At 39.2% G+C, this 27,076-nt stretch overlaps 1 protein-coding gene across 11 annotated transcripts in view; it reads left to right on the top strand.

Moving 5' to 3' along the window:
• Positions 1-27,076, top strand: part of tjp1a (tight junction protein 1a) — a 129,464-nt gene that overhangs the window by 38,229 nt on the left and 64,159 nt on the right. The gene's annotated exons all lie outside the window — the stretch shown is intronic.

Below are 27,076 nucleotides of genomic sequence, written 5' to 3'. Positions count from 1 at the left end.
GACCCGACGCTTCCCTTGTGACGCCTCTGACATGATTGAAATTCAATTAAATCACAAGTCTAATTTGTATGTAACAGGCATGCAGAACATTAGTTTAATATATATATAATTTATTTCTTTATTATTATTATTATTATTATATTTTCTAGTGCTCATTGCAAATATATTTTAAAATTGGCATGTATCCATTCCAATCACATCTATTTTTTTTAATCCACTGTGATGGTGCATAAATGTAAATTTATGTAAATGGTCCAAATACTTCTGAACGTAAGTGACTGAATCAGCAAAATAATTCTGATATAAATTATCCAAAGAGTGAACAAAAAGCCTGAACTACAGCGAGCGCAGTCTTCTTCTTCCCTTTCCCTTTTTCTCTTGTCAGTAGACACTTTCAGCTCATAATGTTTGATCATTTGTGCAGACTGCAAAGTTTATGCCTGCCATCCCCGGCAGCCGCAGAATATCTCTCATTAATTGCATCTCACATTAACCAGCAGAAAATCTATAGGCTTTGGCTTAGGCTCCCTATGGCTTTGAGTTTGATCGCAGTGATTTATTAGCTGTTTAAAGACACAGAGTGCTCTGCATAATGACACGCTCCCTGCCCTCATGTTAGATCATCCGGCAGCACTGTGCATCTGTAATGTCGGGCAGAAAGGGCAGGAAGAATCAATTTTGCTTCTATACATAGATGAAGCCATGATCTATGACACGCACAGCAGCCTGTGAGTGAGAAGGGCTTTTTTAACACGGGGTCATACAAAAGTGTTCTCATGAAATTAAATTAATCAATCACTCTTGGTTTGCCTTTTAACGGAATGACTATGGCGATAGCGTGCATTGCAGGAAGTGTGTCTTCATGTGAGTTTGTCTGGTGGTCATTTGTCCTCTGCATACTATTGATTGGTCACGTTTGAGAGTTTGCGGGTCAGCGTTTCTCAATAGGGGCTGAGGAACAGTTGGAAGACAGCGAGCATGAAGGGGGAATGATTAGCTAATGAATAAAAATAAGGGGGGGAGGCGGGATCCAAAACAGAGTAGAATGACTGGAAGATTAAGTGAAAAAGCAATATTGGTGTTGTTTTGCGGCCACAAACTCAGCATTGCAACCGTTTTATATTATTGACATTACACGCTACATCAGGTTAAAAATGACCCTTTGTGCAGTTCAAGCCCCTTCTCATAGTATGTCATCCTACAACAGGGATGAGCAACTGGCGACACTCTGAGTGGCCACTTGATTAATTCAAAAAAAGAAAGAATATATATATATATAAAATTATAATATATAATATCATAATCCATACCACCTCACAGGTGTGCCATATCAAGATGCTTATTATGAGTGGTGCAATGGATCTTCATTGATCCGCCGTTTGGATCAGGCCCCACAGTTCGGATCGCGTGCAATCCGCGGATTGGTTGGTGGGGAAAAAACAAACAAACAAAGTGCGCATTCACAGTCGATACCATTCTGACATGTCAAGGAAGCTGAAACATACTCAACGTAACACGCTAAACCTAACTTCAAAATAAAGTTTGCCAAAATACAGTAATACATTGACGGCAATGCAAATAGCCTTAGTAGACTTTTACTTTAAAGTTGGTCCACGTCGTAGCCTGATGGCTAGCTTGATTTCCCTTTTAGACGTTTAGGATTTCTTTATCGTAGTTGGTTGACATTGTAGTCGCGAACAACATCAACACAACGCTATCCCAAACTGTTGAATCGCTAATTTAGGATGCTAAGAAATCGCTAAGTAATGACGCCGTCATTGTATGATACGGCAGAAGTCTCTGAGATAAGCGGCTAGCGGCTAGTTGTTAGCATTACCAACGAGTGTGTGGCTGGTAGGAAGCTGTAAATGAGTTTGACAGCTGCTACCTGACTTACTTTAATTATTTTTCAATATTGTGGACCAAGGCTACTTTGTTATTCACTCTCCATGTTTAAAGGAAGGGAATGTGCCTTAAATTGTACGTTGAGGTTTTTTCAGTATTGAAAAAAAAAAAGATAGAACACTTTTTCCCATTAAAAAAGAAAAACATTCAACTCAAAATGTCAAACTTAGACGCTTAGATTATAGGAACACAACTTTAAGCCATTAAAATACCTTATTTTACACAGGCACCATGTATAAAAAATTATGTTTCTGCCTCATATTGCACTTAAAGTTCTGTTCCTAAATCTTAAATGGTTATATTAGATATTTTGAATTTATTTTTTTTCTTTAATGGAAAAAGCGTTTTACAAAAATAAATAACGACAAAGTACTATTTCTTTTCTTTTTTTTTCTGATCTGAAAAACGATCCGATCCGTGGTTCAAATCCGTGATCCGAACCGTGACTTTTGTGATCCGTTGCACCACTACTGATTATGCACCATGATTAGTGCACAGGTGTGCCTTAGACTGCCCACAATAAAAGGCCACTCTGAATGGTGCAGTTATGTTTTACTGCTGGGGGTTGTCTGGAGGTCCAGATTGATAAATGTGATTCACTCAAGGGAGTTCTTCACATTATCAATCTGTAATTTCATTCGGCAGATCTTTCATGAAAGGATGGACATTCTGTACAATACTTCGAGCTGATTGGACGATGCGGCATCTTGTGCACGTTTGTTTTGACCAATCACGGCAACGGATGAAAATGTCATCTTCAGTCCCATTTTAGGAAGAAAAAAAATAACCGTGTCTTGTGTGTTGGTCTCAGAGCAGAAATGTTTTGCAATGAATAATGTAATGCTCTTAAAAGCGATGACAACACCTTGCAGTCTGCACTGAAATGGCACTCACAATTCCCCTCGGTCTTCTCTGGCTGTGTTTTTATTTAGTGTTTATTGCAATTTTGTTGGACTTCCCGCTTTGTTTATTGTGACAGAGCCCTTGGCATGTAAGTTTATGTGCTGTATAAAGTAGCTGACTCATTTTAAAGATGTGCTGTGTTATGAAGAAAGGGACTGAGCTCATTTGTGACATGAATGTGATTCTCATGGCATGTGGCAGCAGAGGCTTGTCTAACAAGATGGGATGGATTCTCCGCAGCATTTAGTTGGGGCGCACTCCTCTGTTTCCGTGGTGCCACACCTATATGGTGTTTTGCCTGAGGTGTGGGAGGAACATGTGATATTACACAGAGTGTAAATGTCTTGATTTTCACTCCTCTGCCAACCCTTTTTTTTTTTGACTAAGGTTTGATTATCTAGTGCAGCAACTTAAATGCTGGAAGGGGCCACCGTTTTTTTCTTTTTATCAGTGCTACTTGGGGTCCACATATGACCAAACATTTTCTAACCAGATGTATGACAAAAAATGCAATTTTACGTACAAAATATTATTACATTTGTCTCTGCATGCAAAGGGACTCTCTTGCATAACAATTGAAGGACAACACAAAACTGCAGAAGTGCAAACCAACACTTTTTTTCTTGAATGAACCACCGCCATTCACTGAACCATCTGCACAGTACCATTATCTTTGTAAATCCAGATTTAAAATTGTTTAGATTTTATTTTATTTTTTTAACACAAATGCCTGCTTGTGTAAGTCTGTCTACCGTTGTGACCAATGAGTGTACAGTATATATATATATATATATATATAAACATGATATGACTCAAGTAGAAGGACTGTGTTAAGAGCTCTTATTCAATTTGGACGTGTGAAGGTTACGTCTTGTATTCCAGTGCACAACATCCTCTGTCATCTAAATTGACCACCAGGAATCCAAAACTTTGTAAAGTGAGCCGTCCCTTGAGGACGTTGTCATGCCAACCTGCAATCTCACGTCCTGGTGTCTTCTTTGGAAAGTAAAGCGAATGATGAAAAAAACAGAAGAGGAAAAAAGCCCAGAAGCAAATGGGTTAATCAGAGCGGATGGATGCATGTGGAGATACACGGTGTGGCGCGTATGTGTGTGTGTTTCTCCCTGTGACTGCACGTGCATATTTGCGTGTGTGCGCACGCGAGCGACTACTTGCTTTGGGACGGGGGCTCTCAGGATGGAGTCGTCACAAGCCAGGGGCTGTGCTGTGCAGCATTAGGATCAAGGTTGCTATTTCAGGATGCTACCTGCTGAGGGATGTGCTCTACTCACAGTTTTGATGGCCTCCTCCACCCAACACTATTAAACAAGGAAGAATTGGCCTCTGTCCCCCAATAACAAGGATGGAACATATTTTCATTTTATTGCCAGTTACAAACTTAATTTTTATTATTCCTTTATACATTCATTTGTATTAGTGCATATTTCTGTCAAACCAACCTCCTGAGGCTGGCCAATAAAACAACAGAAGTACCCACTGAGGCAATTTGATATGGAATATTTGACCTGAGGTTTGACCTTTAGTGGAATCTGCAAACACAATAAATACGTAATGGTTTCTTGTTGTATGATATTATGGAATATATCACCCATTCATTATTCCGTTGATGACCTGACGACATGTCCAATTATCTCTTAAATTGCCCTCTCTGTAATTTGGCAAGTGGTTCCTTGCAGTGGAGTGAGGAAGGGAAAGAGCGGAGTGCGTACTTCTTTTTGATTCGCAGGAAATGAGTCAGCATTCTTGTTGACTGACCTCCACAGTGCAGGGATGAAACTGACCTCTGGGGGTCATGTACAGACACAAAGTCGCTCGACATTTATGCAGACTACTTGCTTTGGGCAGAAGAGTGGAATTGAAATGAGCACATCCACTTCACAGTTCTGAAGTTCTGGGTTTGAATCTTGAAGTTCCCGTGTGTTTCAGCTTCCTCACACGTTCCAAAAATATGCCACAGTTTCAAGTCTATCAACCCATTGTACCCAGAAACATTACAACCCTCCCTTTCTTAATGTGAAAGTCAACCTTAAACATTTCTTGACAATAATATGTTATATGCGACCTCCGTAGTCTAAACATGACATTATGATTGATATCACATTTGTGGAATATGAGTTATGAAACAAAATCCAGCCGTTTTTAATTAATCTGAGGGGGCAGCCATTTTGCCACTTGCTTTCGACTGAAGATGACATAAATGTTGTTCAGGGCTCAGGCAACGACCAATCACAGCTCACCTGTTTCTGAAACTGACCTGTGAGTGGTTGCTACCTGAGACTTGAACAACTATGATGTCATTTTCACTCAGCAACAAGCAGCAAAATGGCCGCCCCCTGAGATGGATAAAAATAGCTGGATTTTGCTGCTTAACTCATATTCTACTAACTCAATATCAACCAGAATACCATATTTAGACTAGTGGGGCTGCATAGGAGTTATTATTATATTTTTTTTGGGGGGGGGGGGGGGGGTGACTTCCCCTTTAAAGCAACACTGAGGAACTTTCGGTTTACATTGATTATGTCGATGCCTTGTGGACAAAAGCGGTATTGTTATGTCTGAAGGAAGACCACATTTCCCATGAAGACAAGTGCATTGCGTCGTTTTTTAGCTCACTCCAGCGAGTGAAATCCGGGACAATGTTGATACTTGACTGTCCTTTCATCCGGGGTAGCTTTTGACGTATGCCATAAAGCAGTCAGCACATTTGTAGCTTTTTTTGTGGCAATGTTCCTAGCATCCTCTTCATGGCTGCTTAGTGCCAGTAAAAATGATACAGACTCCCTCTGGCCATGGCAAAGGTACCATTCAACTAGTTTTAAGTTGATGTTTCATCAGAAGAGTTATGAAAATATTTTATAAGTTCCTTAGTGCTACTTTAAAGCTACAAGTTCCTGGTGAATGTCTCTCCCTTGTGGGTCATGGCAAGTTCATCCAGTATCTTTCTTATGCCTACACATCCATGCAGGTTTGAGCAGTGAAAATAGCTCCACTTAAGCCTCTGGTGACTGGAACGTATCCTACAGAGTTGTCGCTGGGCTTGCTATGCCATAACAAGATGCATGAGCTAGCTCGTCCGCAGTATTCCCTCCTTGTTTGGTGTTCCGTCGGTGGGACACTTAAGGGGAAATCAACTCATTAAATAGTGGCTGGCACTACATAGCAGAAATTTTAACACATAATTTCTGCTGCTAAGGGACCATTATGCTTTGTTTTACGACAAATTATGCTAGCCCGAAATACACATTATAACACTTACAATACACAAGTAACACTTGGGAATTTAAATAACGCCATTAATTTGAGCAGTTCTGTAAATTGTGGCATCCAAGGAAAGGGTGTACTGTAAGCATAGCTAGCTAGCTAGCTAATGGACTCAATGAACGCACCATTTACGCATTTGGGGTACGATGGCGTGCTAACTTCTGGTCGCTAAGTTAATGCACACCAATAACAATGACAGCGTCAAACTTTTCAAAATATTGTATGCTTGCTGTCTGCTGGAATGACGTCAAGTTATCGTAAATGATCGCTCCAGTTATCCAAGTGTCGGTGAAGCAATCAAAAGAGCAAATGAGATTGTTTGTATAATCAGCGATTAAACTTTAAAATCAGATTGCACTCCATATATCATAAAGACAACTATGTGTTCATTGTTTTTGATGTATTTATGAAATTTGATTGTTTATTGTTTTGTTTCTCTGTGTTTGATTGTGTTGCACTGTTGCATAACAAATTAACAGCCTGGGGACAATGAAGATATTCTATTATTATCTCTTCTTGCTCACTGGTAAATGTGTTCAAATAAAAAGATGAATTGAAGCACTGAACATAATGGTCAGCTGGAAGAGCTATTCTTTCATATTTAAGAAGTCAAAACTTCAGATGACATTTCTACTTTGAAAACACCAGCTTTGAACTATTGAATATACCTACTACACAAACCCATGTTAACACACATATATAAAGAATGAGGTTATTTTTTTCTACTCAGAAGGCGTCCAATAGCTGTGGTAGAAATGTGCCAAAGACTTACAAGTTACAACTTAATAATTCGCAAATGCACCGAGCTCTTCTTACTCAAGTTCTTATACAGTAGGGGAGAGCAGACATCGTCCAAAATGTGTCACTAGGCATTGTTTTAGCCACGCCCCCAAATTATCAGATAAATGCAAAATGGTGATAAATTCCATGTATTTCCACAATTCAGTACAGCAAAGTTTTCAATCTAGTTCTGAGTCCAATTCTCAGCAATTATCTTCAAGCAAATCTTGGAATATACTTTACTGGGTCTACTGTTTAAGGTTACCCAAGATGTGTTATTTTAGCTAACTTAATTGGAATACACTGGACAAAATAATCTTTTTAAAGATTCTGGATATCCATCCACCCATTTTCTGTGGCGCTTGGATCACTGCTGAGCTGCATGGAGCCTATCCCATCTGACTATTGGCAAGAGGAGCGGTACACCCGAGACTGATCAGCAGCCAATTGCAGGACAAATATAGACAACCAACTATTCACTATCATGTTCACACCTAATGGAGGATTCACTGTATAGGCAAGTCTTTAGTTAAAAGGAAAGTGGGAAGAGGCAAGCATATAACAACATAGCAAACTTTAGACAGGAAGGCCTGCGCTGAGATTTGAACCCAGAACTACTTTTTTCACGCCACTGCAAATCTGCACTAGCAACCAATTATTGATTTACTTTTTTATTATTATTTATTTTAGTCTCTTCTAACCTTGTTTGGATTGAGAACCTTTGATGCAATAATTTATATTCATTTATGCATTTCCCTTTGATTAATACTGTCTACTAGGCTTTGGCATTAGTTAAATTGAAATTTATACAATTTATATAACCCCGTCTATGAATTCTGTATTTATCAATTTAAATATTGTATTGCATATGCACACATAAAATGAAGACTATTTTACAGCACCATCCTTAGACAGCCGCCGGTTGGAGTGTTTTTACTGTGAGTCCAATGAAGACCAAAAAAGAAACAATGACAAATGTTGTCCTGCAGAGGGCAGAGTTTCCCCACTAACCATCTCTAAACTGTGTCAGGGAGGAGAGCGCCCATCACCTCCATGTTCATCACCCCAGAGGAAGAAGATGCTGTTTCTCATCACAACTTCACAACAGGGGCAAACTTAGCTAGGAAGTGGTACACATTTGTCTTTATAGTTTCATATTTTAATTTCTGTAATCCTTTACAGATAATCTAATCTAACATTGAAGCTCTCATATTGTAAGTAACAGAAAAGTGATTAAGAATCAATTGAAAGTCAGAAGCTCAGTTTAGACAAAACAAGAGACGTCTCTACTTTACGTTCAATATTCATGTGAGTCAAAAATGTACTAATATTCTCAACGCGCAAACACAAGAATTTAATGTATACTCAATGAATATACATGTAGACGTTTCTCTTCAGGCATAAACCTGTGACAGATCGTCTGCAGACGCCTGTACAATTGCGTCTCCCTCAGGGACTTCATGAGCAGAGCGGAGTCAGGAAAATTTAATTAACCGAAATTGACGTTCCAGAACGGCCCGCTGGGGATCTCGCTATCAAGCAGAGTGGCAGATATGTGTATCATCAAAGGGACGGACAGGGAAGAAGAGAGAGATGGATACTGATTCGTCTGGACTTTGGTGTTAGTGACTAACACACTATTACACGACACAACACACAATATCGATGCGGCCGTCAAATAGGAGATGAAAATAAAGCTATAAAGCTTGGCCCATGCACAATCCCTCTTCATTTGATGGAGATGAGGCCAGTTCTCTCAAGTTGTTCCTCTCAAAGGACATACGACTTTGCTTTGGTCACCGGCTATAGGGTCAAATGTTTCCACAAAATTGGAAATACATTATAACCGTCAAAATTGTCTTGGTATGATTAAAAAATTTGAGCCATGAGATATGAGGGGTCTTTTCCATCCACTAAATGAGTAATTTATTGTTTAAAAGTGTGTCTCAGTACTTAAAAGGACAATGTGTATTATTTGGCTCCGTCTAGTGGTGAACTAATGCTGCATTCGAGGATGGTCAGACTTTTCATAAATATTCGACATAACTTCACGTAACACAATATACGTGACAGTATGCCGCTACGCTATCTCCCTGCATGAAATTACACGGTGAACTACTAAACTGTATGAAATGCTTATGAAATAAGATTTTTTTTTTAAACAATAAATGAAGCAAAAGTGTGAGAAGGCAAAATTTGCTGGAGGTCGAAATGAGTTTTGAGGACCAAAATAAAAAACAATTTATCACTATCCGCCATTTTGGTTGTTTACTTTCGCCTTGAACGCTTTCACGTCAGAACTAGAAAAAAAAACAACTCGCATATATCCGAAAATCCCAGAATACAGCATAATAATTTATTTATAGATATTTATTTATTTAAATATTAATATTAATTTATATATATATATATATATATATATATAACATTATTACTTTCAACAATATGCAAAAAATATATATATTGTCGTAGCTCTAGGCTAATTGCTAATTATTATTCTATACGCCTTACAGAGGCTGACATGTTTCGCTGCCATCTTTCTGCTACGGATAAGCGAAGGAGAAGAACTACACAAACTTAGTTAGCCTCTGGTGGTAGTTACAGCTCGTGTTGGACCCAATGGGTCGAGCGATGCTTACTCCCCAAGCGCAAGCCCCTTGCTGCTCACCGCTCCCTCAGTGGATGGGTCAAAAGCGGAAAATGAATTTCACCCCACTTAGATGGGCTTGACAATCAGTGGTATTTTAACCTTTAACCTTTACCTTCCACAGCTATGGCCTGCAGATGGTCGCCAATGTATCCCATAACTGTGCTCCATTGACTATTTACCGTGATTCGAGCTCCTGCCGATTGTCTCCCTCTGCTTTACTTCATCCGTTAGTTGCTCGTTAGCCACTCCAGCTGGTTCTTGCTAGCCGTTCTTGTTAGCCACTCCAGCTAGTCCTTGTTAGCCCAATTGAGGTTTGTGTTTTGTGTCCTTTTAAAATCATTGCATTCTATTAGTTCATCACTAGGTGGCACTCAATTCTACACATTTTACCTTTAAGCTAATTGAGTGATGAGTGAGTAATGAGCATCAGCATATTTCTTATGTTATGCTTATATTGTTGTTTAGGCTAATATATAAAGGGGTGTGCGAAATCATGGATTTATGGAATCATGGAACAGCAGAAGAAGTCAATTGGACACTTCGTGACGTGTAAGCCACACAGTCACAAGAGGACAACGTTAACAGCAAGAACAACATTCTGTGATGTTTTGTTTTTGCACTGTTGAAGTAACTCCCCAGCATGCTTGCTTATATTTGTTGAATGGTGTCAAGTTTGAACTATTTTATTGGGAGTGAGGGTTGAGGTGGAGTGGAATGACTTACCAGTCAGGTGATGGGGATTTTACCATCCATGGCTCGCTGCCTCCTCTTTCAGCTTCCCTGGACACACACAAACAAAATGTTCTGCTCCTTAGACTCTTTTACTTTGTTCAATGTATACATTCCTGACTGTCTATAGTATATGTTGTCTTTGTATAGAAACCACTCCTGATGTATTTGTAAAACTGTGGAGGTCATTATTGCAGTCGGTGTTGTGCATCTGACTTGGTTTTAGTAGAAGTTCCGTCAGACTCTGTGTGACGTTTCAAGCAGATTACCTGTCCTCATTTTTCCCACCAGTATTCTGTTTTCTTTTAATAAAATGTTCTGGCAAACGGACAAGCAGGTGGGCAGTGATACTAGACAGGAATTTGTTTTTGCGAGACAAACTGGGCAGAGCTGCTGACGACTTTGACTGCAGGTTCCACCTCTCCTTTCAGAAAATCATTCATCATCACTGCTGATGGTTTATCCCTAATGGTGGCTCGTAAATAAAAGGGCAACCAGTGGAGGGAATTGATTTCCACAAATACGGCGGCATGTTGGAGATTTATGGTCTTGCGGTGCGATTTATCCGACTTTCTCGTATATTTTACCCTTCATCTTTTACAGCTGACCAGGCTCTCACATCCAGATGAGAATATTTTTTTTAAAGATTGAATTTCTCTTTTATCCTCACATTTATTCACTCTGGTGCTCTGCTCACCTGGCCTTTGGCAGCTCCGTTTTTTTCCCTTTGTTCTTTGCTTCTCTTTTTGTTGGAAACTGACCGAGCTCTAACAGGCCCGCGTCTGACTTTCTGGAATGTTCTCATGTTGCTCATTTTCTGTTTGACTGATTCTCGGCAGTAGATGAGAGAAGTTTCACAGTCATAATAGGGTGAGCCTTTCAAGTGCAGCCGGAATTGCTTTCCTGGTACAAACTTTCTAGAAAGTACTATAGGCTACTCTCTAAATACATTCCATGTACATCAAGTCTTAAGACATGATCTCTTGACTTCACCCCTTCCTGCAATCCACTTTTGAGCACATTCCCACGAGAATTAAGCAACAAAAAAGCAAAAGAAGAGCACTAATGCACGTGTATAAAATAGATGGGATTAGTCTCTAAACTAAACTAAATCAAAAGTTAATTCTATACAATCAACACATTTTTAAATTGTTTATTAGTCACATCCATGCCCACAATGTAAATTCAGAGCCCAGTCCCAATAGTTAAACCATATGAAATCATTCCATCAAACAGGATCAAATAGGATTTTAACCTTGTTTACAGCCATGCAAGTAGTCAACATTTGTTAACCACTGTTAAAAATGAAAACAATAAAACAGTTAATATGACACCCCTTGCACCTTTCACATATCAACGTTCTTAATTGTCACTAAAGTGTAAAAAGAAGTCAACCACTATGAAACATAAAAATAGTTTCAATCCTCTACTGTTCCCGTTTTCACTGAAAGATATGTGATGGCGTGTTTTATATTCAACTTCAGAGGCATCTTTTTCCCAAACATTTTGTTTGGATACCATTATAAACCATCAGGGGAATTCAACATTAAAGGTTTTACTGTAATAGAGTTCTTCCCTGCTAAATTGTCCTAATTGCTTTGTTTTACAAACATAACCCAACTACAGATCTTGATCAGTTAACACAGTTTATGTCCGTGTTGTCTGATCGTAAGCTTGTGTGCATGCCATCGCATGAATTCACCCTGCTGTGGGCATTCTTGTGTTCCACGCATCAAGAAGAGGTTCAGAGCTGAGTTTTTAATGTTGTTCATTTCCTCTTCATCCCCCTGACCGCTCCACTCGTCTGTCCAACATTCCACACACTCCAGCGGAATTAAGGGAGAGGCCTATGGCGAGGCAGGGAACGAGCTCAGGAATGTCTCTGTTATCACAGCAAGAGAGGATGAAGGGAGGAAGGGGGCACAAGGTCAGCTGCTGTTAGGATGACTTGAGTCTCCAGCGTTTGAAATGTAGATGTCGTCGTCCTCAAACACAACCAAGGTGCATGCCTGGGAACCAATCGCAACGCGTAGGAATCTAATTTGGGCGCTGCCGCTTTTTAAATCAATATCTTCTGTCCTATCAGTGGCGGTGTCATGTAGATGATCTCACGGCCTTCAGAGATGTCACACCAATTTGGTTGTGCTCTCAGTCCACATTGAAGATCAAGCCACATTCAGTCACACGGGCAAATGCGCCCGGTCGCGGGTTTCTCATGCATGCAGAGGGATTCACACACAGGTAGAAGCATCTCCGTGGGCTGACAGAGCTGAAAGCACTGTACAGTCTCTTCAGCCACATGCAGACATGTGAGGTGAATGTACACCAGAGATGTGCTTATGATGTGTGACGAGATGCAGTGCCAACATTTCGGAAAGTTAAACGGATGCAGGCCTATTTTTATTTTCTCAGATGTTGGTGCCCATGCGAAGATCTTTTATTCATGGTGCTCGTGTGTAAATGTTTGGTAATTCTGACGGTAAATGTTCGCACGAAAACATCTTCCTTTGCCAATTTTAAAGTTTCCAAATCTAATAAATGATATCAACCAAACTAGCAGCTGATACAGAATGTGTTTTTTGTGCAAACTCTTTTAAATCATACTCTGTATTTCAGGTTGAGGTAATTAGTATAATCGGCTCGTAAACGTACCAGTATGTAACGTATACAAATATCAACTGAGATCTGTCTCAGGAAACTAAAAAATGCAGGTTGTTTTTTTCTTGAACAAATGTCAGAGACAGAATGATGTCCTGGGCTGCATGTCTTAAAATGCTTGTGAGCTTTGTAAAGTGCCTCTCCACTGTGGCTGCAGATGTATCCAAAAATAGAATCAGCTGAAGGCAGAGCACACCTCTCTTTATTGAAAACATAACATGTGGCTTTAAACAAAATTAAATAAGGTACATTTACATTTAAAAAGCAATTGTTTATAATTTTTAAAAAAATGACTCATGAGCATGGCATTAAATTATTAAGTACTATGTCACCCTGTACCTCAGGGTTCATGGCTCTGATTCAGATGCATTCTGGTCAAAAATTGTGTTATTTTTCAGAGCCCTTGTGTGTCATACATTCTGACCTTCCCACGTGACTGCTGTTCTTGCACAGTACATACTGACTAACAGCATGACAACGCAATGACTCACGGTTTTGTGGCTGTGGTCTGCATAAAGTCCCCCAATACACAATAGATAAGGCTTTTTTTTTCATTTTCTTTTTAATCAGTGGAACACACAAGATGGTCAGTGATGAATGGGAAATACTGTATGTTGTGTTAAATTTACTTCAATTTACTTCAGTATTTTTTAGGGCTAGACCGATTATCGGCCGATATTTGCATCGGCCTTTTTGCTAATATGAAGGCCAATAAAGCTGTTATCTCAGTTGAGTTTTGCTTGTGAACGTCAGCGAAATTTAGGGTTTTCATCACGATTTGTGTACACAGACAGGTTTTACTTTTTGCAAAACTATTTTGAACATATTCAGACAGTTTTTACTGTCTGCCAAGATCTTTTGAAACCCCCAAACTAGCTGCATTCAAACGTTTGTCGCTCAGTGAGATACAGGAAACTTCATTTATGGATTTATTTAAATTTCCACTTCATATATATAAAAAAAAAATGATGCTGACACTAGGAACTCTCTTCCATTTTTATTTTTTAAAAATTATAACAATAATTAAATTAAGGAATTATGTTGGAATTTTGGAAAACTTTATCTCCAGTAGAAATGTACGTAGTTTATAATTTAACATAACACATGCTGATGACTCTGGAAACTCCCTGCAATTTTTGTTAGAATTTTTAAACAAAGCTTTCAAGTCTTATGTGACGTTAGTATGTTTAAGATTAAAAGAAAAAGTACATTTTTAAAGTAATATTTTCTCTTTTACTGAAAATTAATAATGGCTTAAAATATTGGTTATTGGTCTCCTTGACTACTAATAATCAGTATCTGTATTGGCTTTGAAAAAAACATATTGGTCTATCACTAATATTTTTGCTTATTTGTTGTGAGAAAGGGCAGCATGTTGTATGACTGGTTAGCCTGTCCGCCTCCCAGTGCAGAGGACGTGAGATCGAATCCGGGCTTCTGCCTTCCTGGGTGGAGTTTGCATGTTCTCCCTGTGCCTGTGTGGGTTTTCTCTGGGTGCTTTGGTTTCCTCCCACATTCCAAAGACATGCATGGCAGGTTAATTGAACACTCTAAATTTTCCTTAGGTGTGATAGTGATTATGTATGGTTGATCGTCTGTGTGTGCCCTGCGATTGGCTGGCAACAAGTTCGGGGTGTACCCCGCCAATTGCTTGAAGCTAGCTGGGATAGGCTCCAGAACCCCTGCGAACCTACTGAGGAATAAGCGGTTAAGAAAATGGATGTCTTGAGAAAATATTTTACAAAGATAGTATTTTGCTTATATGATTAAATAAATAAAGGTATGTCAGGGATGTGCTGCTACTAGTGTTAGCCTATGTCAAATTCAGTGTTTACACTTTATGCACAGTATGCGGCGACAGTATGGGCAAATGTCACAGTCTGTGATTGCCGTGGATGCCTTGCAAGTTGTTAAATTGTCAAAACCTTTCCCAGAATGTAGATGAGAATCCTAGTAGGTCAAGGTAAATTTGGGTGAACACAACTAAAACTGATATTACCAAACATTTATTGAGTGGCAGCAGACTGTATACGCGTCCCCCGTTCCATTCCTCCATCGCCAGAGCTGACGTTGACTCTGGAGCCGGGCCAGGCAGCGGGCTTCATTTGACTCTGCCAGGCCACAAACATGCTCCATAGCTGCTATAGGCATCCGCATTGTATCCGTAGAAAGCCTTGACAGAAGGGAAGAAACATGAGGGACCCCATCAGCGCATTAGGGGCCAGGAGCAAATGTACTGGCATCCATGGTAAACTGATGGCTGACATGTAATGCGCCTTTGAGCCTCCAGGACTCCGCAGCCACTGTCCCACCATGGTCTGTCGCGGATACCATGATAGACCACGAGAACACTTAGTAACCCTTGACCACGGAGGGGGGGAAAAAGGCCACAATCCCACCCTGGGAACATTGTGTCTATTGTGTGAGTGTCCGAAGATATTTTCCCAATCAGTGTTTGCCTCACATTTGATTGGTTGCTCCTCTCTGCTTCCCTAAACAGTATGTGGACACATATCTGTAACTTTTGATTACTGCAAGCCTTCTGCTTTTTTCTCTGATTGGTTGATACAGCCGTATCTTGCTTAGCTTCACAGCCATGACTGGTTGTGCACTGTTTGTTCCCTGGTGTTCTTGTCCCAGTGGGAGTGTTTCCATATGCTGTTTACTGTACAAGTCACATGGCCATGCCAGTGGCACTCATTCACTGTAGGGAGCTCAGGTGAGAGCTGTAGGCAAACAGTAGATAACATCTGTTCACTGTTTGTAGTTTGGCGAGGGCAAATAAAGCTTTTGAATTCTGAATTTTGATCTAGTTTATATCACGGTGCTATTATTATTGCGGGTGTTTTCTCAAGATGTTTTAATTAATTTATTAGCATGTACCTACAGTAGCAAATCTATCGTCAATAGCTACTGATGCCAAGTGAAACAGAAATAATTTGCACGATAGTTAAATCATGAAATATAATGTATGTCTGAAATTTGTAGTGTTGTTCAAAATTTAGATACGTTTTCGGTACTGTAATATCATTATTGATATTTGAGCACTCACTGAAGTTAGAAGTATCAATGTTTATGGGTTTATATAGTCATAGAATGTAGACTTTTCTTCAGGATCGGTGTCAATATAGACACACTAGACATCTGGGGAGTGAAAAATAAGCAGAAAAAAATGCAAAAAAAAATAATGAACAAAAGTTGCGGGAGATATCAACACAGTTCTATAAATGTTACAAATTGTTCCTTAAATATGATTTCTTGCCTAAAGACTATAAACCCTTAAAGTAGAAGTCAATCTTAAACATTTCTTGACAATTATATGTTATATGTCGCATCACTTGTCTAAACATGACATTTTGATTAATATTACATTTGTGGAATATGAGTTAAGCAGCAAAATCCAGCCATTTTTGTCCATCAAAGGGGGCGGCCATTTTGCCACTTGCTGTCGACTGAAGATGACATCACAGTTGCTCAGGAAACGACCAATCACAGCTCACCTGTTTTCTATGGCTGAGCTATTATTGGTTGAATCTGTTTTCAGTCAGATTTTGCTTCTCACTCATATTCCACAACGCAATATTAACCAGATTACCATATTTAGACTAGTGGGGTAGATAGGTTGTCAGCGTCGCTTCATATGATCACGCAATTGTGATAAATATATTACATTCTAACTGTGTTATTAGCCCAAACGACCTCCCTGCGTGACATTGCACCCTGCTGCTTCACACCTAACCTTTCCATCTCGCTATTTGGTATGCCAGATCGATCCGGATGTGCACATTGTGTCTCTCATCACGTATGAGTGCACAGGATATGTCTATAGACTGTACAAGAGGGCACTGTAAAACCCTGCCCAGCGCCCAGTTCAGCCACGACCCAGCTCAGGCCCCCACAGTGCCCACCCCAAGAGAGGTGGCTTAGAGTGGCTTTTAGGTCCACTCCCTTTCTGCTGAGTTCATCAAGCTGGTCCTTTGAGCAGGGAGTCAGGCCATCACTGCCTTGTGGCTCGTTCTTTCTTTTCAGGCGACAAATGTGCTAAAACAGCACTGCGTAATCATTTGGCATTAGGGGCTGTTGTGTTGGGCATTAGCGGCTAGAAATGACCAGTGGGACGTTATAAAAATGTGTCTTGACAAGAGAACACCAAAGCTGATGAGTCTAGATCCTGGCACTGGACGGCTAGAGGATTAGTCAGCTAACACAGGCCGGAGCTTCTGCACGGTCGGGTCCCATCGCATCTCATCACCACCAGGCTTGCAGCGGGGCCCGTGGCTGCCGTGTCCCCGTGCGCTTCTATAACTTGCTAGCTCCCATTACCATCCTCCAACGCTTCTCCTTGCGTTACCAAAAACACGCCGTGCCCTCATCAGTGCAGCATATGATGTCATACCCTGAATCGCTTAAGTGGCTGTTGAGGGCACTGATTGGGTGGCGGTCACACTGTCTGCAAAAACAAATAATTATATTTCAAATACTCTTTTAATGCTCAAACAGAGTGGGATAGAGATCATATGCGCAATACATCTTCATATTTGTTCCCACACATTAAAGTGGAAGTTGACAATAATATGTTATATGGGACCTCACTAGTCTAAACATGACATTCTGATTAATATTACATTTGTGGAACGAGAGTTATGAAGAAAAATCCAGCCGTTTTTATCCATTTCAGGGGGCGGCCATTTTCCCACTTGCTGTCAACTGAAGGTGAAATCAGTGTTGCTGAGCTTATGTGATTTCATCTTCAGTTGACACTGATGTCATCTTCAGTTGACAGCAAGTGGCAAAATGGCCGCCCCCTGAGATGGATATTACATTTTTGGAATATGAGTTATGAAGCAAAATCCAGCCATTTTTATCCGTCTCAGGGGACGGCCATTTTGCCACTTGCTGTCGACTGAAGATGACATCACACATGCTCTGCAACACTGATTAGACTGAAGATGACGTCACAGGTGCTCAGCAACACTGATGTCATCTTCAGTTGAAAGCAAGTGGCAAAATGGCCGCCCCCTATGTTGGATATAAATGGCTGGATTTTGCTTCATAACTCATATTTCAAAAATATAATATTAACCAGAATACCATATTTAGACCAGTGGGGCTGCATAGAGCGTATTATTGTTAAAAAAAATAAAAAATAAAAATAAAAAAATTGGGGTTGACTTCCCCTTTAAAGCCCCATGTAAAAAAAGCATGCTGCTGTTATTAAAAAACAAAACAAAAACAAAACATTTACCTCATTATCACTGACTTGTGAAATCACACTACCCATTGTGCAGTTAACCACTGCTTTGCTTTAGGTATTCTTTCCATTAATTTGACAGAATGATTGCATACTTCTTATGTGACAGACTCATCTCATTGTGAAATATTCAACCTCACTCTGGGCATGAAGTGTGTACAACCCGCTTCACTCGGAAAGAAGCTCCCACTGTTTTCACTCGTTTGCCTGGTGTGCTTCATGGTGTTGGAATGCAGCAGTAACAGGCAGTACCAAGGCAAGAGTCACTCTCTGATGGGAGGTCCTTTATTCAGGCCAACGCTGACCTCACTGGACTTGAAACATTCCTTCATTCATTGAGACTCTGTGGTGCCTTATAGTGTCGTTCTGTCTTTGTCTTTTTCTGCAGCACTTTTTGCACTCAGTCAACTTTTCAACCTTGAGTGCAGTGAACTTTTCTTTGCTCACTTTGACTCAGTCTATTTTGCTCTTATGCCTAGCTTTTCTTCTTGAATTAGTAATAGGCCTCCTTTCTCCTTTTTGTCTCCTGCTTTCCTCTCTACATGCTTAATCTGTTTTTAGCCCATTTTTGTATTTGACTCTTTCCCCCAAAAGCAGGACATCAACCCTACTAGGCTAAATATCGTATTTTGGTTTATATTGTGTTATTGATGATGACATCAATGTTGCTCAGTGCTCAGGCAATGACCAATCACAGCTCACCTGTTTTCTGAAACTGAGCTGTGATTGGTTGCTACCTGAGACTGAGCGACTGTGATCTCATCTTCAGTTGATAGCAAGTAGCAAAATGGCCGCACCCTGAGATGGATAAAAATGGCTGGATTTTGCTTCATAACTCATGTTCCAACAATGTAGTATTAATCAGAATGGCATGTTTAGAATAGTAAGGTCACATATAAGTTGTCAAAAAATATTAAAGGTTGACTTCCACTTTAAGCATGATTCATGGTGCTTGACCATGGCAATGCTATTTTTGTGAATCATAACTGTTTTGTTCTAAACGTGTTTCAGATTTAATAAGTAAATAGTACATGTCTTGTTTTTGTTGTTAAACAACTTTACAAATTGTATCAAACCTAGTTGTTCATAACAGAATTTGGCTTCACTAGGCACTTGAATCCACATTCTGTTGTTAGAAAGTGTTACATTAAGTTGTCTATCTGCTATACTCAAGGTCATTTTGACATCACTTCCCAGTGCAACAGTCAGGTTTAAACAGTGTAACTTCAAAGGATTTCTTTAATAAATGTTATTAAAAAAGAAGAAGATGTATATACATTACACACATATGTATCGTGTTTGTGTCGATTCCAAAGTGTCGCCATTAGATAGTCTGACCACACAGTACAATAGCACTTGCTTCTTGGGCCACTATATGTCCATTTCAGTTATAAATGCCATTGCTTTTATACCCTATTGTTGACACATCTTTGATAAGTTACCTTTCTACAGTTTGTTTGCAATCGTGCTTGTTGCAGATTGTTCTCCTGGTTGAAAAGTTCCCTTGGTGAAATCTTCACACTTTGTCAGTTAATTAAGGAGGTGTAACAGTGATTTTTTTAGGTTTCAATCTGCACACTGATAGATTTATGTTCCCAGTGCGTGGCAACCCTACATCTGCAGTTGCTCCCTGCATTAGACTTTTAAATCTTTGCTCTTCCATGAAATTCAATTACATGCCACTTATAGTTTGTGTCAAATGGCACCTCTGTGGCTGCTATTTGCCGTCGAAACTGGATAACGTGAGCTGCAGCTGTTGAACAGCCTCTCAATTTATGTGGGACTTAGAAACACTCTTATTTATTGCCTTTTCGTCAGGCTTTTAATCACACTGACAGTCTGTGTGTTAACATTTTGACACCCACAAATTTGATGACCTGAGAAGAGTTACAATCCTGCAACCCCGACTGTACTGACAAGTTTGCTCTATATTATTTATTTGGTTGCTACTAACATAACTATGAGATTCCTTTTTCAAAAAATCTAGTGTTAATTATTTGGGGGTTACTGGGTGTTGATTTGGGTGTTATTTGAACACTCAAAGTGAAGAAAAAACTCTACGGGTGGTGTTATTTCAGCGAGTCAAACTCATTGACTCACTGAGTTACCTTATACATTCGGGTTCTTTTCTTTCTTTTCTCATTTAGTGAGTCGTGCGGGAACTAGACGTACAAGAAAGAATTTTGCGGCAGAAAACGTTCTATCTAGTGGCGTACTTGTTAGTGTTGTTTCCCCCCAAGTGCTAGGTTGTAGCTAGGTTCGAGTCCCACTGTCTCCATTTGGGTTGGAAAATACAAACTTGTCAAGAAGTAACTGTGAGAAATGAACACAAAAAGGAATACAACTAACACTTTGTGGTTGAAAGTAACAACAAAACTGTGAGAAATTAATACCAAAAAATGAAAGGAAATGACACTTTTAACTGTTAAAAAAAATAACACTGATAGGTAAAAGTAGATAACATTTTAAAGTGCAAAAAGTCAACTTTTATGTGTCAAATAATAACACTACGGGTGTTGGGATTTCACTCTACCAAAAAGTTACATTTTTACACTTTTTGGAAGTGTAAATTGAATTCAGAACTGGTGAGAACTATATAAACTCAGGGAAAGTGTTAAATTTAACACTATGCGAGTTCAATTTACACTTCCGATTTGACTGTGTATGTTAACATTTTATTGCTCTGGATTGTATTTAAGTGTATCAGAGTACAGGGGACTGAATACAAATGCCACACCACACTTTGCAATAAAACCATAAACCAAACCAAACCAAATTATCAACAGAAGACGGGTGTGAATATGTTTTCAAGGCACTGTAATTGTTTTAAATTGATGATGATGATTGATTGATGATGTCAGTTGCCTGATTCGTCCTTGCAGGCATGGTGGTTTCATGTCAACCCAGTGATGGTGTAATCATGAGTGTGTCTGTCTCTCTATATTCCCTGTGATTGCTGGTGACCAGTCCACGGTATAGTCTTCCATTTTCCCATTATAAGCAATTGTAATCGACTATAAGGTCCAGATCCCCGCGAACCTGAACAAGAGCAACACAAGCAGTAACTGAATAGATTGATTGAACAAATTGGACATCCTCACATGCTGATAATGAACCAATCCAACTTTGACCCCAAATGCCTCAAATATTTTGCATGCGATATTATTTGAGGAAATTGTGATCAAAAGTTATCATCCTTGAATGTTTGGATAAAATTGATCATGAACAGTTGGAGACAGCAATTAGGGGTACAATCTAATACTTTACTAAATTGTTAAAAAAAAAGTCACTTGTATTAGCAAGGGATTGGCTGATTGCGGTAGCATCCCTAAACATTTCAGACTGATTAAAGCGTGAGTAATTATTTTCACATGTGGTTATGTGTATGCAGTAATTACTTTGCAATGGTGCAAATCCTCAGTCCACTTGAATGTGTTGCTCGTTATCCAAATGGTTGCAAAGAGGTTCTAAAATAAGCAAAATGTGATGATACCATTAGTACAGAGATTGGTAGAAAGCAAAGGAAAGCAATAGTCTAATGCCTGATGTTTGCATATTCCAGCAAGTCATTTCAAAGGATTAGTCATAAGCGCTTTAAAACCTCCTTCGAGGAGGTTAAGTTTTTACTTGCATCTGTTGATGTGTTTGTTAGAAGGCAGTCAGTAGGATTAGAGCAAAATTACATAGATACATTTCTTAAAACTATACTTCCTTGATCTAAACTTGTTTGACTTTGACTGAGAATAAACATCAACATTTTTACTTCAAACCTAGTTTTCAGTTTAAACATTTGTGTCAGAAAAATAATCCACTCAAAGAATACCTGTAAAGATACCTTTAACTTTAAATGTGTTCATCCATTAGATTTTTTTTTTTTACTTACCACTATGATTTATAAACTTCAAACTATGTGGATTATTTTACTGTCCGATCATCGTAGATGTGCTAACAATTAATGAATGTACGACATTTACTACAAGTGCTTCATACATGTGTTTAGTGCATTTTTGCTGAGGTAACACATTATTACACTCCGATCCTGAAGAATTGACATAACAGACCAATACCTTTCCTATTGCTGTAGACTGGACCCTTTTTGGTTTGCATTCAAACAAATTAATGGCATAAAATGAGGTCAATCAACAGCTTCTGATACACAACTTACAAGATCACATTATTTATAACTACATTATTAGATAAGCAAAAGTATTGGAACAGACAGGCAAAAATAGATGGATAAGACTTTATAGATCCCAGGAAAATGTTAATACTAATATTTACAGTAGTTGCATTTAAAAAACTGCAATAAAAAGTTGTTTTGGGATGGGAAGGTTACTAGTCTTCTCTTTCACAGGTAAAATGCTTGCCCCTTAGTTGCTGTCGTTGTTTGTTGTTAAATTCTACTCCTCACATCTCAAAAATAATAATAATAATAATGTATCGCTATTAGTATTATTATTATTGTTATAATAATAATGATAATAAGAATGATCATTAGTATTATTAGAATGTAAGGGGGAGAAAACAAACTATACTTGCCAACAGGACATTCTCATACACCCACCTGTTACTTGGGTCACCTTGTTGTAATTTGATGATAAAAATCACAGATACGTGCAACCTGGTGTGAGTTATTTAGCACATCTCTGTTACAGCAGCAAACCTTCTGTCATATTTTCTTACAAAAAAAAGTTAATATTTTTGTGGCATATTTTTCAGAGGATGATGGATGGTTATTTTGACTCTGGGTTGTGTAAGGCTCATTTATAGATGTTGCTAGTACTCCGTGAAATGGAATATAAGGAAAAGCTACTGTAATTGTGTATCAAATGTGATATGATTTCTCTGCCACAAGCTGGACATACTGGCTCAACAGTGTCCTTGCACTCACTTTGATGAGTAAAACGGGGCAGCACCTTTTTGTTATCTGCAATTGGGTTACCATTGTGTGCAAATAGGTCAACAATGAGAGGAAAAGGATGACCTGTCCTTTAGGTATTTGTTGGTAAATTCACGTACATGTCCCCTGACTAAATGGATTTTTATTTTGCTTTTTTGGGGGGAAGGGGGTGGGGGTACAGTTTAAACAATAATAATGACTCCATGTGTGTAAATAGGTGTTCAAATTATAATTTATACTGGCAGGTTTACATCTTTTCTAAATTATTCACCATTGTTACCACTACTTTAAATTTGACCATACTTAATTTATAGCATGAATGAGTTGGGGTAAAAAAAAAAAAATTAAAAGGGGGGGGGGGGGGGACTACAACAATAAAAAGCACCTGTTCAGCTTGGGGGTGCTGTGGAAAAACTGAGTCCAGGTCCATCGCAGTGTTTCGCATCAGTGGCTATAATAGCTCAGCTGTGGAGATAGGGGAAAACCTAAAAACTTTGTAACTGTTGAAAGAGTGCTGCACCATTTTTTTTCCAGTTTTAAATCATGATTTAGTCACACTTTTGGCAAAAACAACTCTATTTTTACAATGGGGTGAGGCTCCGATGAATGAAGCACATATGAATATTGGAAGACAGTGCCTAAGCAGATGGAAACAACTAACAGTTTTAAATGACATATGAGGTGAAATACCTCTCTCACCTTTGTCATTTGTAAACATGTAACACTAACACACAAACCTGTTAGCCACTTCCTTATACAGTATAACAGAGCAGTAACAAGCCATGAGTGTCTTTCTACAGAAGGGGTTCTAAACCTGGGTTCGATCAAACCCCAAGGGTTCAGTGAGTCAGTCTCAGAGGTTCGGCGATGGTCAAGACACACACTTGACTCATATGATTGGTGATTACACTCACCGCTTGGCCATCATTAGCTGCAGGTGATCACGCTACATTGCTTGGCCTATGTGTGCTGCAGGGAATTTGCCGCACTTAGTAGTCGACTTGTGGCTGTTGTGATGGTATATTGTGTGATTTATTTATTATTTTAATCCTCTCATACTAACTATGTCCAGCAAAAAAAAGAGACAAATATGTGCAATATATGTATAGCATATGTCATATGTACAACGGAACATATGGTGTTTCACAGGGCTCAATTCTGGGTCCTCTGCTGTTTTCACTAGTTGAGTTTCCATCCACCCATTTTGATTAGAATTTTCAAGAAATGCAAAAATAAAACTGAATGGAAACGCTAGCAAATTCAAACACGGCCCAAATTTCGCAAAAGCGTTTTTACGCTTAGAGGGGATGGATTTTGATTTTCGTATCGAAAAAAGGAAAATGTGAATTTTGGCAATGGAAACAGGTTTTGCGAATAACCGCTAGCAAGACCAGATACACGTCGCACGTTTTGACCGGATATTACGTCACACTTACGTTTGTAGTCCCAAAGCAATGTCGGATGATAACGTAAGGTATGTTTGGGGGGACGACGAAACAAAAATATTTCTGAAATGAATTAAAGAAGCAAATATTAATGCTATTTTAGATGGAAAACAGCAAAGAAACGCTACAGTTTATGAAGAATTACAAAAGCAAACTCATAAGATGTCATTGCACGGCGCAGTCACTTCCTGGTCTTCTTCTTCTTGTTCTTTTAAATTATTGGTGGATTCCATCTCTATGGTGTATACTGCCTCCTACAACGGCGGAGACCCTTCTCAATATTCACAAAAGAAGAACAGATGGAAATGGGCATACGTCGCATTTTTCATTTTGCACATTTTCAGTAAATTTGCTTCAAAAATTCGAAACAATTGGATGGAAACCTGACTACTGTATCTTCTGCCATTGGGTTTCATCCTAAAAATACACTCATGTATAAATATGAACATGAGTGAAGGGAGTCAGCGTTCAAACTGCATGATTTGCAATGCCAAGTTAAGCAATTCTTTATTTTTTTATTTTTATGGAGAGCTCAGTATTGTTAATTCGGTAATTTTACCGATTTGACATTGTTTGACAAAGTTAAGCAATTCTATTCCAGCACAACAACCTTTCTAGAAAAACTAAAGGAACACTTCCTTAAAATGCATGGAGATGGAGAATACAAGAGCACAACACTTGCTGAATTCAAGGTGAAGAGAGCCAAATTCGATGAAAAGACTACTCTCCCTCTTCATTTTATTCAACAGTAAATCCTATATTTGTATGTCTTGAATTTGAGAAAAATAATAATACTGTAATCATTTTTCAATCAAGAAAGGTTTGGTGAATGCGCATAGGAAACTGTTGGGGTTCAGTACCTCCAACACGGTTAAGAGCCACTAAAGTCTGTTTAATGTAAGCGGGAAGTGTAAGATGCGTGAGAATAGGCATGGCTCTCCCAAAAAAAAGAAGGAAAAAAAAAGAATAGGCATGGTACATATTTTGTTTTTATCTGTTTGTTGCATCGTATGTATACATGTTTAGTATGGGTTTGAATCATTTACCTGAGACCATGTCTGGGGCTTTAAAATATTAAATAGGGCCTGTCTGGGACCAAACCAGGTTTATCTTCACAGTTTGGATTTCCACAAAAGCCTTAACAATATTGACCTGGAAGGAGAGAGGTGAATTTGAGAGGAGCCTACTAATCCTGTCATATGATACTAATCTACAGTCACAAACCTTAGCAATGAGGTGAAATTTGGGTATGTGTCCTCACAAAGCATGTTTGAGCCATTTATAACATTAAGGTGCACCAAAATCACAATATATACTCAGATGTATATTTTGCTGGAGGCAATATGAATGCATTGTTTACCTGTTCTCCAGAACTGTGAAAGATTGACAAAAACCTCCTGTAGTCTCCAGAAGGTTTCAATTAGAGTGGAGAAACAAAACCCTCTGCTGGACCTGCAGGACGGCCCTGAGTCAACAGGGCATATGGAGGGATCACACACACTCTTTCAGACCCCAAACTCAAGACAGATGGAGATAATAAAACAACATCTACCTCAGAACTTTCACTCCAAACAACTGGTTTGCGTTGAGGCTTCTTTTTCATTTCATCCTAGCCTCTGTGTGCTTAAACAGGCAGCTGTACAGTGTTAGGCTGTCCATATTAGCCTTTTCACTGCTGAAGTAGCTGGGTTGAGTGAACCCTGTGATATGTTCCAACCTACATGGTCGCCTGATTTGTCTACTCTTCCATAAGTGCACCTGAGCTTTGAGCCTACCCGAGTTGTCACTTTTTGTGTGATGCTTTTGTATGTACGTGTGTGTGTCAGAGAGCGAGAAAGAGAGAGAGAGATGCAACAACACATACACAAACAGGGGCAGAGATAATAGCAGGGATACATGCATATGAGACAAAGATAACTTTGATGCCACTGGAGTGTCATTAATGTCTTTCCTCTCTGTCAGAACATCTGAGGCACAATCACAGGTGTGGACTAGAGTAAGAGGAGGAGAAGAGGAAGGCTTCTGTTTTGTTATCATTTTAAAGGATCTATACTTCATCGTTTTATATAATACCTGGATAATCATGTTAAACATCCTGCTGTCCGCACTGCTTGATCCTGACCGACGCTTAAGGAGCTTCAGAAGGAGCGAACGACTTGCATCAATACTAGTATGTATCGTGTTTGTGTTTAACAATAGTGTGTGATTTATTTTACCAAGTGCTGTTTTGTTTGGAAGGAAACTTAAATAAGTGCGCAAGCAGGTTGTGGAGTGCTTCATCTGCGGTGATCCTCTGACCTGGTCTTGCTTGCAAACCCCGAGGACAAGTCCGCTACTTCTGACTGCATTTTAGCCTTGTAGGATTATGTCTGGTGGGAATTAACCTCGAGACCACCTACACTGCTGCTGAGCCCTCCTCTTCTGTTGAGGAAACGAGGCAGAGGAAATACGCAGTTGTGGAATTTGTTTGGGAAAAGCCAGGGTGTGTCTCCATTTTAATAGTGTAAGTGCTGGAAATGACATATAATTGTCATGTACTATCACACAACACTGTAATTTCTGACATTCTG

The sequence above is a fragment of the Vanacampus margaritifer genome, chromosome 4 (assembly GCF_051991255.1).
Source record: "Vanacampus margaritifer isolate UIUO_Vmar chromosome 4, RoL_Vmar_1.0, whole genome shotgun sequence".
NCBI lineage: Eukaryota > Metazoa > Chordata > Actinopteri > Syngnathiformes > Syngnathidae > Vanacampus > Vanacampus margaritifer.
The sequence above is the reverse complement of the archived record's forward strand: the minus strand, read 5'-3'. Positions and strand labels throughout refer to the sequence as shown.